The sequence below is a fragment of the Hemitrygon akajei genome, chromosome 12, assembly GCF_048418815.1.
Source record: "Hemitrygon akajei chromosome 12, sHemAka1.3, whole genome shotgun sequence".
Lineage (NCBI taxonomy): Eukaryota > Metazoa > Chordata > Chondrichthyes > Myliobatiformes > Dasyatidae > Hemitrygon > Hemitrygon akajei.
In genome coordinates this window covers 6,518,905-6,534,005 of record NC_133135.1, presented here as the reverse complement: position 1 = coordinate 6,534,005, position 15,101 = coordinate 6,518,905, and positions in this window count along the sequence as shown.

Sequence of the window (15,101 nt, the reverse complement as noted above, 5' to 3'; positions counted from 1 at the left end):
TATACACTCACCACTGTGTCCTCAGCCCCCCCACTCTACTCCCTGTACACTCAACACTGTGTCCTCAACCCCCCCCCACTCTACTCCCTGTACACTCACCACTGTGTCCTCAACCCCCCCACTCTACTCCCTGTACACTCACCACTGTGTCCTCAACCCCCCCACTCTACTCCCTGTACACTCACCACTGTGTCCTCACTCCCCCCCCCACTCTACTCCCTGTACACTCACCACTGTGTCCTCACTCCCCCCACTCTACTCCCTGTACACTCACCACTGTGTCCTCAGCCCCCCCACTCTACTCCCTGTACACTCACCACTGTGTCCTCAACCCCCCCACTCTACTCCCTGTACACTCACCACTGTGTCCTCAGCCCCCCCACTCTACTCCCTGTACACTCACCACTGTGTCCTCAGCCCCCCACTCTACTCCCTGTACACTCACCACTGTGTCCTCAGCCCCCCCACTCTACTCCCTGTACACTCACCACTGTGTCCTCAACCCCCCCACTCTACTCCCTGTACACTCACCACTGTGTCCTCAACCCCCCCACTCTACTCCCTGTACACTCACCACTGTGTCCTCAACCCCCCCACTCTACTCCCTATACACTCACCACTGTGTCCTCAGCCCCCCCACTCTACTCCCTGTACACTCACCACTGTGTCCTCAACCCCCCCACTCTACTCCCTGTACACTCACCACTGTGTCCTCAACCCCCCCACTCTACTACCTGTACACTCACAACTGTGTCCTCAACCCCCCCACTCTACTCCCTGTACACTCACCACTGTGTCCTCAGCCCCCCGACTCTACTCCCTGTACACTCACCACTGTGTCCTCAGCCCCCCCCCAATCTACTCCCTGTACACTCACCACTGTGTCCTCATTCCCCCCCCACTCTGCTCCCTGTACACTCACCACTGTGTCCTCAACCCCTCCACTCTACTCACTGTACACTCACCACTGTGTCCTCAGCCCCCCCACTCTACTCCCTGTACACTCACCACTGTGTCCTCAGCCCCCCCACTCTACTCCCTGTACACTCACCACTGTGTCCTCAACCCCCCCACTCTACTCCCTGTACACTCACCACTGTGTCCTCACTACCCCCCACTCTACTCCCTGTACACTCACCACTGTGTCCTCAGCCCCCCCCACTCTACTCCCTGTACACTCACCACTGTGTCCTCACTCCCCCCCCACTCTACTCCCTGTACACTCACCACTGTGTCCTCAGCCCCCCCCACTCTACTCCCTGTACACTCACCACTGTGTCCTCACTCCCCCCCACTCTACTCCCTCTACACTCACCACTGTGTCCTCAGCCCCCCCCACTCTACTCCCTGTACACTCACCACTGTGTCCTCAGCCCCCCCACTCTACTCCCTGTACACTCACCACTGTGTCCTCAGCCCCCCCCACTCTACTCCCTGTACACTCACCACTGTGTCCTCAAACCCCCCCACTCTACTCCCTATACACTCACCACTGTGTCCTCAGCCCCCCCACTCTACTCCCTGTACACTCAACACTGTGTCCTCAACCCCCCCCACTCTACTCCCTGTACACTCACCACTGTGTCCTCAACCCCCCCACTCTACTCCCTGTACACTCACCACTGTGTCCTCAACCCCCCCACTCTACTCCCTGTACACTCACCACTGTGTCCTCACTCCCCCCCCCACTCTACTCCCTGTACACTCACCACTGTGTCCTCACTCCCCCCACTCTACTCCCTGTACACTCACCACTGTGTCCTCAGCCCCCCCACTCTACTCCCTGTACACTCACCACTGTGTCCTCAACCCCCCCACTCTACTCCCTGTACACTCACCACTGTGTCCTCAGCCCCCCCACTCTACTCCCTGTACACTCACCACTGTGTCCTCAGCCCCCCACTCTACTCCCTGTACACTCACCACTGTGTCCTCAGCCCCCCCACTCTACTCCCTGTACACTCACCACTGTGTCCTCAACCCCCCCACTCTACTCCCTGTACACTCACCACTGTGTCCTCAACCCCCCCACTCTACTCCCTATACACTCACCACTGTGTCCTCAGCCCCCCCACTCTACTCCCTGTACACTCACCACTGTGTCCTCAACCCCCCCACTCTACTCCCTGTACACTCACCACTGTGTCCTCAACCCCCCCACTCTACTACCTGTACACTCACCACTGTGTCCTCAACCCCCCCACTCTACTCCCTGTACACTCACCACTGTGTCCTCAGCCCCCCGACTCTACTCCCTGTACACTCACCACTGTGTCCTCAGCCCCCCCCCAATCTACTCCCTGTACACTCACCACTGTGTCCTCATTCCCCCCCCACTCTGCTCCCTGTACACTCACCACTGTGTCCTCAACCCCCCCACTCTACTCCCTGTACACTCACCACTGTGTCCTCATTCCCCCCCCACTCTGCTCCCTGTACACTCACCACTGTGTCCTCATTCCCCCCCCACTCTGCTCCCTGTACACTCACCACTGTGTCCTCAGCCCCCCCACTCTACTCACTGTACACTCACCACTGTGTCCTCAGCCCCCCCACTCTACTCCCTGTACACTCACCACTGTGTCCTCAACCCCCCCACTCTACTCCCTGTACACTCACCACTGTGTCCTCACTACCCCCCACTCTACTCCCTGTACACTCACCACTGTGTCCTCAGCCCCCCCCACTCTACTCCCTGTACACTCACCACTGTGTCCTCACTCCCCCCCCACTCTACTCCCTGTACACTCACCACTGTGTCCTCAGCCCCCCCCACTCTACTCCCTGTACACTCACCACTGTGTCCTCAGCCCCCCCCACTCTACTCCCTGTACACTCACCACTGTGTCCTCACTCCCCCCACTCTACTCCCTGTACACTCACCACTGTGTCCTCAGCCCCTCCACTCTACTCCCTGTACACTCACCACTGTGTCCTCACTCCCCCCCACTCTACTCCCTCTACACTCACCACTGTGTCCTCAGCCCCCCCACTCTACTCCCTGTACACTCACCACTGTGTCCTCAGCCCCCCCCACTCTACTCCCTGTACACTCACCACTGTGTCCTCAACCCCACCACTCTACTCCCTGTACACTCACCACTGTGTCCTCAGCCCCCCCACTCTACTCCCTGTACACTCACCACTGTGTCATCAGCCCCCCCACTCTACTCCCTGTACACTCACCACTGTGTCCTCACTCCCCCCCACTCTACTCCCCGTACACTCACCACTGTGTCCTCAGCCCCCCCACTCTACTCCCTGTACACTCACCACTGTGTCCTCAGCCCCCCCACTCTACTCCCTGTACACTCACCACTGTGTCCTCAACCCCCCCCCACTCTACTCCCTGTAGACTCACCACTGTGTCCTCAACCCCCTCACTCTACTCCCTGTACACTCACCACTGTGTCCTCAGCCCCCCACTCTACTCCCTGTACACTCACCACTGTGTCCTCAACCCCCCCCCACTCTACTCCCTGTAGACTCACCACTGTGTCCTCAACCCCCTCACTCTACTCCCTGTACACTCACCACTGTGTCCTCAGCCCCCCACTCTACTCCCTGTACACTCACCACTGTGTCCTCAGCCCCCCCACTCTACTCCCTGTACACTCACCACTGTGTCCTCAACCCCCCCCCACTCTACTCCCTGTAGACTCACCACTGTGTCCTCAACCCCCTCACTCTACTCCCTGTACACTCACCACTGTGTCCTCAGCCCCCCACTCTACTCCCTGTACACTCACCACTGTGTCCTCAGCCCCCCACTCTACTCCCTGTACACTCACCACTGTGTCCTCAGCCCCCCCACTCTACCCCCTGTACACTCACCACTGTGTCCTCAGCCCCCCCACTCTACCCCCTGTACACTCACCACTGTGTCCTCAACCCCCCCACTCTACCCCCTGTACACTCACCACTGTGTCCTCAGCCCCCCCACTCTACCCCCTGTACACTCACCACTGTGTCCGCAGCCCCCCACTCTACCCCCTGTACACTCACCACTGTGTCCTCAGCCCCCCCACTCTACCCCCTGTACACTCACCACTGTGTCCTCAACCCCCCCACTCTACCCCCTGTACACTCACCACTGTGTCCTCAACTCCCCCACTCTACTCCCTGTACACTCACCACTGTGTCCTCAGCCCCCCCACTCTACCCCCTGTACACTCACCACTGTGTCCTCAACCCCCCCACTCTACTCCCTGTACACTCACCACTGTGTCCTCACTCCCCCCACTCTACTCCCTGTACACTCACCACTGTGTCCTCAGCCCCCCCACTCTACCCCCTGTACACTCACCACTGTGTCCTCAGCCCCCCCCCACTCTACTCCCTGTACACTCACAACTGTGTCCTCAACCCCCACCCACTCTACTCCCTGTACACTCACCACTGTGTCCTCAGCCCCCCCACTCTACTCCCTGTACACTCACCACTGTGTCCTCAGCCCCCCCACTCTACTCCCTGTACACTCACCACTGTGTCCTCAGCCCCCCACTCTACTCCCTGTACACTCACCACTGTGTCCTCAACCCCCCCACTCTACTCCCTGTACACTCACCACTGTGTCATCAGCCCCCCCCACTCTACTCCCTGTACACTCACCACTGTGTCCTCACCCCCCCCACTCAACTCCCTGTACACTCACCACTGTGTCCTCAGCCCCCCCACTCTACTCCCTGTACACTCACCACTGTGTCCTCAACCCCCCCACTCTACTCCCTGTACACTCACCACTGTGTCCTCAATCCCCCCACTCTACTCCCTGTACACTCACCACTGTGTCCTCAGCCCCCCCACTCTACTCCCTGTACACTCACCACTGTGTCCTCAACCCCCCCACTCGACTCCCTGTACACTCACCACTGTGTCCTCAGCCCCCCCCCACTCTACTCCCTGTACACTCACCACTGTGTCCTCAGCCCCCCCCCACTCTACTCCCTGTACACTCACCACTGTGTCCTCAGCCCCCCCACTCTACTCCCTGTACACTCACCACTGTGTCCTCAGCCCCCCCACTCTACTCCCTGTACACTCACCACTGTGTCCTCAGCCCCCCCACTCTACTCCCCGTACACTCACCACTGTGTCCTCAACCCCCCCCACTCTACTCCCTGTACACTCACCACTGTGTCCTCAGCCCCCCCCCACTCTACTCCCTGTACACTCACCACTGTGTCCTCAGCCCCCCCACTCTACTCCCTGTACACTCACCACTGTGTCCTCAGCCCCCCCACTCTACTCCCTGTACACTCACCACTGTGTCCTCAGCCCCCCCACTCTACTCCCCGTACACTCACCACTGTGTCCTCAACCCCCCCCACTCTACTCCCTGTACACTCACCACTGTGTCTTCAGCCCCCCCACTCTTCTCCCTGTACACTCACCACTGTGTCCTCAGCCCCCCCACTCTACTCCCTGTACACTCACCACTGTGTCCTCAGCCCCCTCACTCTACTCCCTGTACACTCACCACTGTGTCTTCAGCCCCCCCACTCTTCTCCCTGTACACTCACCACTGTGTCTTCAGCCCCCCCACTCTTCTCCCTGTACACTCACCACTGTGTCCTCAGCCCCCCCACTCTACTCCCTGTACACTCACCACTGTGTCCTCAGCCCCCCCACTCTACTCCCTGTACACTCACCACTGTCCTCACTGCCCCCCCCACTCTACTTCCTGTACACTCACCACTGTGTCCTCAGCCCCCCCACTCTACTCCCTGTACACACACCACTGTGTCCTCAGCCCCCCCCACTCTACTCCCTGTACACTCACCACTGTGTCCTCAGCCCCCCCACTCAACTCCCTGTACACTCACCACTGTGTCCTCAGCACCCCCACTCTACTCCCTGTACACTCACCACTGTGTCCTCAGCCCCCCCACTCTACTCCCTGTACACTCACCACTGTGTCCTCAACCCCCCCACTCTACTCCCTGTACACTCACCACTGTGTCCTCAGCCCCCCCACTCAACTCCCTGTACACTCACCACTGTGTCCTCAGCACCCCCACTCTACTCCCTGTACACTCACCACTGTGTCCTCAGCCCCCCCACTCTACTCCCTGTACACTCACCACTGTGTCCTCAACCCCCCCACTCTACTCCCTGTACACTCACCACTGTGTCCTCAGCCCCCCCCACTCTACTCCCTGTACACTCACCACTGTGTCCTCAACCCCACCACTCTACTCCCTGTACACTCACCACTGTGTCCTCAGCCCCCCCACTCTACTCCCTGTACACTCACCACTGTGTCATCAGCCCCCCCACTCTACTCCCTGTACACTCACCACTGTGTCCTCACTCCCCCCCACTCTACTCCCTCTACACTCACCACTGTGTCCTCAGCCCCCCCACTCTACTCCCTGTACACTCACCACTGTGTCCTCAGCCCCCCCACTCTACTCCCTGTACACTCACCACTGTGTCCTCAACCCCCCCCCACTCTACTCCCTGTAGACTCACCACTGTGTCCTCAACCCCCTCACTCTACTCCCTGTACACTCACCACTGTGTCCTCAGCCCCCCACTCTACTCCCTGTACACTCACCACTGTGTCCTCAGCCCCCCACTCTACTCCCTGTACACTCACCACTGTGTCCTCAGCCCCCCCACTCTACCCCCTGTACACTCACCACTGTGTCCTCAGCCCCCCCACTCTACCCCCTGTACACTCACCACTGTGTCCTCAACCCCCCCACTCTACCCCCTGTACACTCACCACTGTGTCCTCAGCCCCCCCACTCTACCCCCTGTACACTCACCACTGTGTCCGCAGCCCCCCACTCTACCCCCTGTACACTCACCACTGTGTCCTCAGCCCCCCACTCTACTCCCTGTACACTCACCACTGTGTCCTCAGCCCCCCCACTCTACCCCCTGTACACTCACCACTGTGTCCTCAACCCCCCCACTCTACTCCCTGTACACTCACCACTGTGTCCTCACTCCCCCCACTCTACTCCCTGTACACTCACCACTGTGTCCTCAGCCCCCCCACTCTACCCCCTGTACACTCACCACTGTGTCCTCAGCCCCCCCCCACTCTACTCCCTGTACACTCACAACTGTGTCCTCAACCCCCACCCACTCTACTCCCTGTACACTCACCACTGTGTCCTCAGCCCCCCACTCTACTCCCTGTACACTCACCACTGTGTCCTCAGCCCCCCCACTCTACTCCCTGTACACTCACCACTGTGTCCTCAGCCCCCCCACTCTACTCCCTGTACACTCACCACTGTGTCCTCAACCCCCCCACTCTACTCCCTGTACACTCACCACTGTGTCATCAGCCCCCCCCACTCTACTCCCTGTACACTCACCACTGTGTCCTCACCCCCCCCACTCAACTCCCTGTACACTCACCACTGTGTCCTCAGCCCCCCCACTCTACTCCCTGTACACTCACCACTGTGTCCTCAGTCCCCCCCACTCTACTCCCTGTACACTGACCACTGTGTCCTCAGCCCCCCACTCTACTCCCTGTACACTCACCACTGTGTCCTCAGCCCCCCCACTCTACTCCCTGTACACTCACCACTGTGTCCTCAGCCCCCCCACTCTACCCCCTGTACACTCACCACTGTGTCCTCAACCCCCCCACTCTACTCCCTGTACACTCACCACTGTGTCCTCACTCCCCCCACTCTACTCCCTGTACACTCACCACTGTGTCCTCAGCCCCCCCACTCTACCCCCTGTACACTCACCACTGTGTCCTCAGCCCCCCCCCACTCTACTCCCTGTACACTCACAACTGTGTCCTCAACCCCCACCCACTCTACTCCCTGTACACTCACCACTGTGTCCTCAGCCCCCCCACTCTACTCCCTGTACACTCACCACTGTGTCCTCAGCCCCCCACTCTACTCCCTGTACACTCACCACTGTGTCCTCAGCCCCCCCACTCTACTCCCTGTACACTCACCACTGTGTCCTCAGCCCCCCCACTCTACTCCCTGTACACTCACCACTGTGTCCTCAACCCCCCCACTCTACTCCCTGTACACTCACCACTGTGTCATCAGCCCCCCCCACTCTACTCCCTGTACACTCACCACTGTGTCCTCACCCCCCCCACTCAACTCCCTGTACACTCACCACTGTGTCCTCAGCCCCCCCACTCTACTCCCTGTACACTCACCACTGTGTCCTCAGTCCCCCCCACTCTACTCCCTGTACACTGACCACTGTGTCCTCAGCCCCCCACTCTACTCCCTGTACACTCACCACTGTGTCCTCAGCCCCCCCACTCTACTCCCTGTACACTCACCACTGTGTCCTCAGTCCCCCCCACTCTACTCCCTGTACACTCACCACTGTGTCCTCAGCCCCCCCACTCTACTCCCTGTACACTCACCACTGTGTCCTCAACCCCCCCACTCTACTCCCTGTACACTCACCACTGTGTCATCAGCCCCCCCCACTCTACTCCCTGTACACTCACCACTGTGTCCTCAGCCCCCCCACTCTACTCCCTGTACACTCACCACTGTGTCCTCACCCCCCCCACTCAACTCCCTGTACACTCACCACTGTGTCCTCAGCCCCCCCACTCTACTCCCTGTACACTCACCACTGTGTCCTCAGCCCCCCCACTCTACTCCCTGTACACTCACCACTGTGTCCTCACCCCCCCCACTCAACTCCCTGTACACTCACCACTGTGTCCTCAGCCCCCCCACTCTACTCCCTGTACACTCACCACTGTGTCCTCAACCCCCCCACTCTACTCCCTGTACACTCACCACTGTGTCCTCAATCCCCCCACTCTACTCCCTGTACACTCACCACTGTGTCCTCAGCCCCCCCACTCTACTCCCTGTACACTCACCACTGTGTCCTCAACCCCCCCACTCGACTCCCTGTACACTCACCACTGTGTCCTCAGCCCCCCCCCACTCTACTCCCTGTACACTCACCACTGTGTCCTCAGCCCCCCCCCCACTCTACTCCCTGTACACTCACCACTGTGTCCTCAGCCCCCCCACTCTACTCCCTGTACACTCACCACTGTGTCCTCAGCCCCCCCACTCTACTCCCTGTACACTCACCACTGTGTCCTCAGCCCCCCCACTCTACTCCCCGTACACTCACCACTGTGTCCTCAACCCCCCCCACTCTACTCCCTGTACACTCACCACTGTGTCCTCAACCCCCCCACTCTACTCCCTGTACACTCACCACTGTGTCTTCAGCCCCCCCACTCTTCTCCCTGTACACTCACCACTGTGTCCTCAGCCCCCCCACTCTACTCCCTGTACACTCACCACTGTGTCCTCAGCCCCCTCACTCTACTCCCTGTACACTCACCACTGTGTCTTCAGCCCCCCCACTCTTCTCCCTGTACACTCACCACTGTGTCTTCAGCCCCCCCACTCTTCTCCCTGTACACTCACCACTGTGTCCTCAGCCCCCCCACTCTACTCCCTGTACACTCACCACTGTGTCCTCAGCCCCCCCACTCTACTCCCTGTACACTCACCACTGTCCTCACTGCCCCCCCCACTCTACTCCCTGTACACTCACCACTGTGTCCTCAGCCCCCCCACTCTACTCCCTGTACACTCACCACTGTGTCCTCAGCACCCCCACTCTACTCCCTGTACACTCACCACTGTGTCCTCAGCCCCCCACTCTACTCCCTGTACACTCACCACTGTGACCTCAACCCCCCCACTCTACTCCCTGTACACTCACCACTGTGTCCTCAGCCCCCCCACTCAACTCCCTGTACACTCACCACTGTGTCCTCAGCACCCCCACTCTACTCCCTGTACACTCACCACTGTGTCCTCAGCCCCCCCACTCTACTCCCTGTACACTCACCACTGTGTCCTCAACCCCCCCACTCTACTCCCTGTACACTCACCACTGTGTCCTCAACTCCCCCCACTCTACTCCCTGTACACTCACCACTGTGTCCTCAACCCCCCCACTCTACTCCCTGTACACTCACCACTGTGTCCTCAAACCCCCCACTCTACTCCCTGTACACTCACCACTGTGTCCTCAGCCCCCCCACTCTACTCCCTGTACACTCACCACTGTGTCCTCAGCCCCCCCACTCTACTCCCTGTACACTCACCACTGTGTCCTCAGCCCACCCACTCTACTCCCTGTACACACACCACTGTGTCCTCAACCCCCCCACTCTACTCCCTGTACACTCACCACTGTGTCCTCAACTCCCCCCACTCTACTCCCTGTACACTCACCACTGTGTCCTCAACCCCCCCACTCTACTCCCTGTACACTCACCACTGTGTCCTCTACCACCCCCACTCTACTCCCTGTACACACACCCTGTGTCCTCAGCACGCCCCCTCTACACCCTGTACACTCACCACTGTCCTCAGCCCCCCCACTCTACTCCCTGTACACTCACCACTGTGTCCTCAGCCCCCCCCACTCTACTCCCTGTACACTCACCACTGTGTCCTCAGCCCCCCCACTCTACTCCCTGTACACTCACCACTGTGTCCTCAACCCCCCCCACTCTACTCCCTGTACACTCACAACTGTGTCCTCAGCCCCCCCCACTCTACTCCCTGTACACTGACCACTGTGTCCTCAGCCCCCCCACTCTACTCCCTGTACACTCACCACTGTGTCCTCAGCCCCCCCCACTCTACTCCCTGTACACTCACCACTGTGTCCTCAAACCCCCCCACTCTACTCCCTATACACTCACCACTGTGTCCTCAGCCCCCCCACTCTACTCCCTGTACACTCACCACTGTGTCCTCAGCCCCCCCACTCTACTCCCTGTACACTCACCACTGTGTCCTCAGCCCCCCCACTCTACTCCCTGTACACTCACCACTGTGTCCTCAGCCCCCCCACTCTACTCCCTGTACACACACCACTGTGTCCTCAGCCCCCCCACTCTACTCACTGTACACTCACCACTGTGTCCTCAACCCCCCCACTCTACTCCCTGTACACTCACCACTGTGTCCTCAAACCCCCCACTCTACTCCCTGTACACTCACCACTGTGTCCTCAGCCCCCCCACTCTACTCCCTGTACACTCACCACTGTGTCCTCAACTCCCCCCACTCTACTCCCTGTACACTCACCACTGTGTCCTCAACCCCCCCACTCTACTCCCTGTACACTCACCACTGTGTCCTCAAACCCCCCACTCTACTCCCTGTACACTCACCACTGTGTCCTCAACTCCCCCCACTCTACTCCCTGTACACTCACCACTGTGTCCTCAACTCCCCCCACTCTACTCCCTGTACACTCACCACTGTGTCCTCAACCCCCCCACTCTACTCCCTGTACACTCACCACTGTGTCCTCAGCCCCCCCACTCTACTCCCTGTACACTCACCACTGTGTCCTCAGCCCCCCCACTCTACTCCCTGTACACTCACCACTGTGTCCTCAGCCCCCCCACTCTACTCCCTGTACACTCACCACTGTGTCCTCAGCCCCCCCACTCTACTCCCTGTACACTCACCACTGTGTCCTCAGCCCCCCCACTCTACTCCCTGTACACTCACCACTGTGTCCTCAGCCCCCCCACTCTACTCCCTGTACACTCACCACTGTGTCCTCAGCCCCCCCCACTCTACTCCCTGTACACTCACCACTGTGTCCTCAGTCCCCCCCACTCTACTCCCTGTACACTCACCACAGTGTCCTCAGCCCCCCCACTCTACTCCCTGTACACTCACCACTGTGTCCTCAACCCCCCCCACTCTACTCCCTGTACACTCACCACTGTGTCCTCACTCCCCCCACTCTACTCCCTGTACACTCACCACTGTGTCCTCAACCCCCCCACTCTACTCCCTGTACACTCACCACTGTGTCATCAGCCCCCCCCACTCTACTCCCTGTACACTCACCACTGTGTCCTCAGCCCCCCCACTCTACTCCCTGTACACTCACCACTGTGTCCTCAGTCCCCCCCACTCTACTCCCTGTACACTCACCACTGTGTCCTCAGCCCCCCCACTCTACTCCCTGTACACTCACCACTGTGTCCTCAGCCCCCCCACTCTACTCCCTGTACACTCACCACTGTGTCCTCAACCCCCCCCACTCTACTCCCTGTACACTCACCACTGTGTCCTCAGTCCCCCCCACTCTACTCCCTGTACACTCACCACTGTGTCCTCAGCCCCCCCACTCTACTCCCTGTACACTCACCACTGTGTCCTCAACCCCCCCACTCTACTCCCTGTACACTCACCACTGTGTCCTCAACCCCCCCACTCTACTCCCTGTACACTCACCACTGTGTCCTCAGCCCCCCCACTCTACTCCCTGTACACTCACCACTGTGTCCTCAACCCCCCCACTCTAATCCCTGTACACTCACCACTGTGTCCTCAACCCCCCCACTCTACTCCCTGTACACTCACCACTGTGTCCTCAACCCCCCCCACTCTACTCCCTGTACACACACCACTGTGTCCTCAACCCCCCCCACTCTACTCCCTGTACACTCACCACTGTGTCCTCAGCCCCCCCCACTCTACTCCCTGTACACTCACCACTGTGTCCTCAACCCCCCCACTCTACTCCCTGTACACTCACCACTGTGTCCTCAGCCCCCCCACTCTACTCCCTGTACACTCACCACTGTGTCCTCAACCCCACCACTCTACTCCCTGTACACTCACCACTGTGTCCTCACTCCCCCCCCACTCTACTCCCTGTACACTCACCACTGTGTCCTCACTCCCCCCCCACTCTACTCCCTGTACACTCACCACTGTGTCCTCAGCCCCCCACTCTACTCCCTGTACACTCACCACTGTGTCCTCAGCCCCCCCACTCTACTCCCTGTACACACACCACTGTGTCCTCAGCCCCCCCCACTCTACTCCCTGTACACACACCACTGTGTCCTCAGCCCCCCCCACTCTACTCCCTGTACACTCACCACTGTGTCCTCACTCCCCCCCACTCTACTCCCTGTACACTCACCACTGTGTCCTCAACCCCCCCACTCTACTCCCTGTACACTCACCACTGTGTCCTCAGCCCCCCCACTCTACTCCCTGTACACTCACCACTGTGTCCTCAACCCCCCCCACTCTACTCCCTGTACACTCACCACTGTGTCCTCAACCCCCCCCCCACTCTACTGCCTGTACACTCACCACTGTGTCCTCAACCCCCCCACTCTACTCCCCGTACACTCACCACTGTGTCCTCAGCCCCCCCACTCTACTCCCTCTACACTCACCACTGTGTCCTCAGCCCCCCCACTCTACTCCCTGTACACTCACCACTGTGTCCTCAGCCCCCCCACTCTACTCCCTGTACACTCACCACTGTGTCCTCAACCCCCCCACTCTACTCCCTGTACACTCACCACTGTGTCCTCAGCCCCCCCACTCTACTCCCTGTACACTCACCACTGTGTCCTCAGCCCCCCCACTCTACTCCCTGTACACACACCACTGTGTCCTCAGCCCCCCCCACTCTACTCCCTGTACACTCACCACTGTGTCCTCAGCCCCCCCACTCTACTCCCTGTACACTCACCACTGTGTCCTCAGCCCCCCCACTCCACTCCCTCTACACTCACCACTGTGTCCTCAACCCCCCCACTCCACTCCCTGTACACTCACCACTGTGTCCTCAACCCCCCCACTCTACTCCCTGTACACTCACCACTGTGTCCTCAGCCCCCCCACTCTACTCCCTCTACACTCACCACTGTGTCCTCAGCCCCCCCACTCTACTCCCTGTACACTCACCACTGTGTCCTCAACCCCCCCCCACTCTACTCCCTGTACACTCACCACTGTGTCCTCAACCCCCCCCCCACTCTACTCCCTGTACACTCACCACTGTGTCCTCAGCCCCCCCACTCTATTCCCTGTACACTCACCACTGTGTCCTCAACCCCCCCACTCTACTCCCTGTACACTCACCACTGTGTCCTCAACCCCCCCACTCTACTCCCTGTACACTCACCACTGTGTCCTCAGCCCCCCCACTCTACTCCCTGTACACTCACCACTGTGTCCTCAGCCCCCCCACTCTACTCCCTGTACACACACCACTGTGTCCTCAACCCCCCCACTCTACTCCCTGTACACTCACCACTGTGTCCTCAACCCCCCCCCCACTCAACTCCCTGTACACTCACCACTGTGTCCTCAGCCCCCCCACTCTACTCCCTGTACACTCACTACTGTGTCCTCAACCCCCCCACTCTACTCCCTGTACACTCACCACTGTGTCCTCAACCCCCCCACACTACTCCCTGTACACTCACCACTGTGTCCTCAGCCCCCCCACTCTACTCCCTGTACACTCACCACTGTGTCCTCAACCCCCCCACTCTCCTCCCTGTACACTCACCACTGTGTCCTCAGCCCCCCCACTCTACTCCCTGTACACTCACCACTGTGTCCTCAACCCCCCCACTCTACTCCCTGTACACTCACCACTGTGTCCTCAGCCCCCCCACTCTACTCCCTGTACACTCACCACTGTGTCCTCAGCCCCCCCACTCTACTACCTGTACACTCACCACTGTGTCCTCAACCCCCCCACTCTACTCCCTGTACACTCACCACTGTGTCCTCAACCCCCCCCACTCTACTCCCTGTACACTCACCACTGTGTCCTCAGCCCCCCCACTCTACTCCCTGTACACTCACCACTGTGTCCTCAACCCCCCCCACTCTACTCCCTGTACACTCACCACTGTGTCCTCAGCCCCCCCACTCTACTCCCTGTACACTCACCACTGTGTCCTCAGCCCCCCCACTCTACTCCCTGTACACTCACCACTGTGTCCTCACCCCCCCCACTCTACTCCCTGTACACTCACCACTGTGTCCTCAGCCCCCCCACTCTACTCCCTGTACACTCACCACTGTGTCCTCACCCCCCCACTCTACTCCCTGTACACTCACCACTGTGTCCTCAACCCCCCCCCACTCTACTCCCTGTACACTCACCACTGTGTCCTCACCCCCCCCCACTCTACTCCCTGTACACTCACCACTGTGTCCTCAGCCCCCCCACTCTACTCCCCTGTACACTCACCACTGTGTCCTCACCCCCCCCCACTCTACTCCCTGTACACTCACCACTGTGTCCTCACC